Source organism: Elephantulus edwardii, unplaced genomic scaffold (genome assembly GCF_000299155.1).
Source record: "Elephantulus edwardii isolate Elephantulus edwardi_28Jun2011 unplaced genomic scaffold, EleEdw1.0 scaffold00034, whole genome shotgun sequence".
Lineage (NCBI taxonomy): Eukaryota > Metazoa > Chordata > Mammalia > Macroscelidea > Macroscelididae > Elephantulus > Elephantulus edwardii.
The window spans coordinates 15,419,576-15,424,953 of record NW_006399784.1 but is presented as its reverse complement, the minus strand read 5'-3'; the positions used below and the strand labels follow the sequence as shown (position 1 = coordinate 15,424,953).

The 5,378-nt window shown below is 39.6% G+C and overlaps 1 pseudogene; it reads left to right on the top strand.

Moving 5' to 3' along the window:
* Positions 1 to 466: 466 nt before the first annotated feature.
* Positions 467 to 939, top strand: LOC102862380 (annotated as a pseudogene).
* Positions 940 to 5,378: the final 4,439 nt, after the last annotated feature.

The following is a 5,378-nucleotide window of genomic DNA, read 5'->3' as shown; positions in this document are numbered from 1 at the left end:
TTGTGTGTGTATATGTGTATCTATCTATGTATAATATCTTGTTGTTGTCATTAAGCACAACTCGTAGCAACTCAATAAAGGGCCTGAAGACTATCCATATCCATCCTCATTCATCAAAGTTCATAAAGTTTCCAGAAGCACGTTGTTTGGGAAGTGGATGCCACTCCTGCAAAATACTGTCACGCGCGCGCGCGCGTGTGTGTGTGTGTGTGTATGTGTGCGCGTGCTTGAATTCACAATTAACCCCTTGGTACTAGCAGTCAAGAAATCATAAGATGTGTTGCATTGGGAAAATCTGCTGTTAAGGATCTTTCCAATGTCAGTCTAAAGAACAAGGGGCACCTGATTAAAAACATGGTCTTTTCAATGAATTGCTATGTATCTGAAAGTTGGACAGTGAATAAGATGAATGATGAAGAATTGAATTTTCTCTTCGCCATCTTCCTGGTTCCCCTGAAGCCGAGTCATGAAAGTCGAGCTGTGCAGTTTCAGCGGGTACAAGATCTACCCCGGGCATGGGAGGCGCTAAGCCGGGACCGACGGGAAGGTGTTCCATTTTCTTAATGCAAATTGCGAGTCGGCTTTCCTTTCCAAAAGGAATCCACGGCAGATAAATTGGACTGTCCTCTGCAGAGGGAAGCACAAAAAGGGCCAATCGGAAGAAATTCAAAAGAACAGAACCGCCGTGCAGTAAAATTTCAAAGGGCCATCACTGGTGCATCTCTTGCTGATATAACGGCCAAGAGGAATCAAAAGCCTGAAGTTAGAAAGGCTCAAGGAGAGCAGGCTATCAGGGCTGCCAAGGAAGCAAAAGAGGTTAAACGAGCACCTAAAAAGACTGAATTGGCTGCTACTAAGGCTCCCACGACAGCAGAGCCTAAACAAAAAATTGTGAAGCCTGTGAAAGTTTCTGCTCCCCGAATTGGTGGAAAACACTAAGTTGGCACATGAAACTTAAATAAAGATTCAGTTATAATAAAAAAAAAAAGAATTGAGCCTTTGAACTGTGTTGTTGGACAAGAGTACTGAATATTCCGTGGACTGCCCAAAAGAGCCATTTTGAATTAGAGAATCACATGGTATATTATGCTGGGAAAGAAAAGAGAAGAATAGTGTGTTTCATATTTAGTTAAAAAGACAATTTTATGTTTTCTCCTGAAGTACAGTGTTGTGAATGATAGGATATAAACAATACTCATACAGGGAAAACCAGTATGATTGTTAGTCAAATACACACTTCAACAATTAAAACCAAAGAGGAGGAAAGTGAAGATTCTTACCAAATTTTGCAGTCCAAAATTGACCAAACATGCAATCAAGATGTGCTAATGATAACTGGTGAAATGGAATACAAAATTTGGAAACAACAAAGAAAAAATGGTAGTTGGAAAGCATGAACTTGATGACAGAAATGAGGCTGAAAATAGAATGATAGGATTTTGTATGTTCAATCATTTATTCATAGCAGATACTTTTTAAAAAAGATACCAACACTTACTTTATACATCAGTCTTGCCTGAATGACTGTATAGGAGTCAGATTGACTACAACAATGGATGGAAGCGGAGAAACTCAGTATCAGCAGTCAAAGCCAAGCCAGGAGCTGACTATGGAACAGATCATCAATTACTCATGATTGAGTTCCGATTGAGGCTGAAGAAAATGAAAACAAGTCCATGAGAACCAAAATGTGATAGATATATCCTGGCTTAAAGCAGATAATAATAGAAGAATGCTTAATTGTGCTTTGTTGACTATCCAAAAGCTATGTGGATCATAACAAATTATAGCTGATATTGAGAAGAATGGGAATCCCAGAACACTTAATTGTGCTCATGTGAAACCTCTACCTAAAGCAAGAGTCTGTTGTACAAACAGAGCAAGGGAACAATATAGGTTTAAGATTAAGAAAGGTGTACATTGAGGTTGTATCCCCTCTCTGTACCTATTCAATATAGCAGATTATTCTGTATGCTTAGTAAATTATTCAAGCAACTGGTTCCTTGCTTTCTGAAAGTGAAGAGTACTTGAAATGCTTGCTGTAGAAGATAAAATAAGTCAATATAGATTGCATCTTAATGTCAAGAAAACAAGATTCTCACCACTGGCATCATCATGATGAAGAAAAGATTGAAACATTGCAGGACTTCATCTTTCTTGGATCCACAATCAGTACACTTGGTACCAGGAGTCTAGAGATCAAGAGATGTATTGCACTGAGAAAGTCTGTAGTCAAGGTCCTCTCCATATTATTGAGGAGCAATGATGTCAGTCTGAGGACTAAGATGCATTTGATTCAGGTTATGGTCCTTTTAATCACTTGCTATGCTGCTGAGAGCAGGACAATGTTGCTGAGCTGGGCAGCTGAAAAAGAGTTGATGCTTGTTGAGCCATGGAGTTAGAGAAGAATACTGAGTATTCTATGAATATCCAAAAGAACAGATATATTTTGGATCGAGTGTAGCTAGAATGTTTCTTGGAGGTAAAGCTGAGAAAGCTTCATGTTACCAGTGTTGGGCATTTCTCAACTTCCTTGGAGAGAGTGTTGACGCTCGAAAAAGTAGATGGTGAATGAAAGCGAGGAAGACCCTCAACGAAATGAATCAACATAGTTACTGAAGAAATGGGTTCAAATATATCATAGATTATAACGATGGCACAGGATAGGGCAAAGATTAGATCCCTTAGAGGGTGGCCAGGAGACATACATGACTATGGACATCTAATAACATCAGCACTTACTACAACAACAACGAACTAAGGGAGTTGTGGTGAATAGGCCTCCGGGAATTTTACTGCTAACTCAAAGGCTGTGTGTCTTTCTTAAAATTCACCAGCAGTTCTGAGAGAAAGATGGTCAATTTCCTCTCGTGTGATTTATAGTCTTGTAAAACCTACTGGAAGGTCAGCTCTGAGTCAGTTAGAAGTCAATGGCAATGAATTCGTGAAATTGAGTTAGGTTTTAGTTCCAAGTGCAATCACAATTCATTCCAATAATAGCAGTATCAGATTAGACATCAGAACATGAGATCAAAAATGTCCCCAGGGTTTAATCTATCAAACCACTCCATCATTTTAACAATATACCATTTCTCCAATTCCTTCTAACACCTAAACCTTTCAGCTGTATTTCTTTGGACTCTGAAATCCAGAATTTGCTGAGAAGCTTACACAACTGTTGAAGATTTAGCTATCTCAGGGGAGCTAAGAAAGACAGACCAAAGAATTCCAGAGGCACTCTTCTATTAAAGTAGGTATAGACCATGCCCCAGGGGAAATGAAGGGTGGTGATTGGGCCATACTTTTCTAGCAGGGCAAGCAGAATTCGTTCATGTTGGTCAACTTAAAAACAATTGTGTAGGGAAAGAAAATTTTTCAACAAGACCTACACAAGAAAAGGGGCCCAATGCATGTATATTAATGAACCATGGTTTAGTATGATCCACTGATTCAGTAATTCAGAAAACTCTGAGGAGAAAGACCCAAATAGCAAAGGGAATGTGAAATCTGAATCTGAAATATAGGTATCATTGGTAGTAGTGAGATTAGCCAAGGGAAGTGTGAGATTGCTGTGATTCTGACTTAATTACAACTGGGAAGAAAAGGAAGGGTTGTTGTTGTTATGTGCAGTGGAGTCATCTGCAACTCATAATGACCCTATGTACAACAGCCCTAAACCCTCCTCTGTTCTGTGCCAATCTCACTGTCTCCGACATCCCCACCCCGATTACCCCAGTCACTGAATCAATTCACCTCATAGAGGGCCTTCCCCTCCTGCGCTGTCCCTCCACCCTCCCAAGCATGATGTCCTTCTCTAAGGACTGGACCCTCCTTGCAACATGTCCAAAGTATGTCCAGCAAAGCCTCAGAAGAAGGGTAACATGCCTAAGAAAGCTTTATGAACTTGTAGAAACAATGATAGTTATAGAAAAGCATTAAGTCTTTTGTTCATAGAGTCGTTGTACACGACTCGACAGCATTCAACAACAACAAGAACAATATGAGACTAGAAATTATGTCAAGTATTTATCTTTGGCCAGATTAGCTACTTAATAAAGCTGTTCTCATATGTCACAAAAATGCTTTTTTGAACATCTCCAAAGCCAAGTGGCTTTATCTCCATTTTTGCCTGGTCCAAATTTCTTCAGTGTTTAACCTGTAAAATGTCTTTTCTTTGGAAAGATGTTATACACAGAATTGAGAATGCTATGCTGGGGTCCTTTAGAGAGCTAAGGCTGGAAATACAGATTTGTAGAGGAAGTGCTGGTGGTGTGGCATGGGATAAGACCACTGGGTAGGGGTGCTACTGTACCTCAATGCAAAGAAAGATGTGAACCTGAAAGGTAGTGGCAGTCCGGGAGCAGGAATAGAACTCAGTAGGAAAGCAGTGATGAGAAGGGCCTCAAGGGAGCTCAGAATGAGAAGCCAAGGGCTCTGTGGGTGCTCAGTGATGTGCTGCATGGAAAGAATGGTTGTGCTATGTGTGGGTGGTGCTGGGTGTTGCTAGGAGTGAGGAAAGTGTCTAGGTGAGTTTGCAGAGATAATAGGGACAGTTAATAAACTGTGGGAAGAATTGAAAGGAACTGTACCAGCCCCACCTACTTCCAATATTAACTACATGAATGCAGTAATGGGGGGGGGACCTCCAATGATGCCCAGAAACATGCTTTTCATTAACTTTCTTCCACTTTCCTCTCTCCCTCTCCCTCTTTTTTCAACTTTTCCTACAGGCCTTCTTCCCTGCTTCATGAGTAAATGAAATCACAAAATGATGGAACCAGTGAATATCTTCCTGACAAAGCATAAGCCCTGTTGCTATGGCACTTCCTACAGTGTTCCATTATGAGAAGTATTAAAAAGATATTCTCTCATGAAGAGCAAATAAAAGATCTCATTAAAAGAAATTTGCAATTATACTTTGTTTTACAGTATTGTCATCTAATCTTTGAGGAACAGTACATTTATACTATTTAAAATAAAAAAATGGCTTATGGTACCTGATTTCTGCAGGTTCTGGACGTCCTAATTAATAATCTTTCTTCAGTATTTGAATAAAATGTAAATGATGATAAATTAATAGATGGAGTAACCCATCCAACAGAAATTTACCAACTGCTTCGCCTGTGCTGGAGAGTGCCCTAGACATGGTACAGTGGTGAGCAGAGTAAATGGCCCTTGCTATGTATGTTTGAATGCTGGATAGTCTGAGAAAGAACACATAATAACCAATTCTAATGTGCTTTATAAGTTATTTTGCTTAAATTTTTAAATTTTAATCTGTCTGCTTCAATCTCCTCACCTATGAAAGACGGCCATTAAGAGTTAAGCATTTAACCAATGTGTTATAGTCAGGAAATGATACATGCAAAACTTCTATG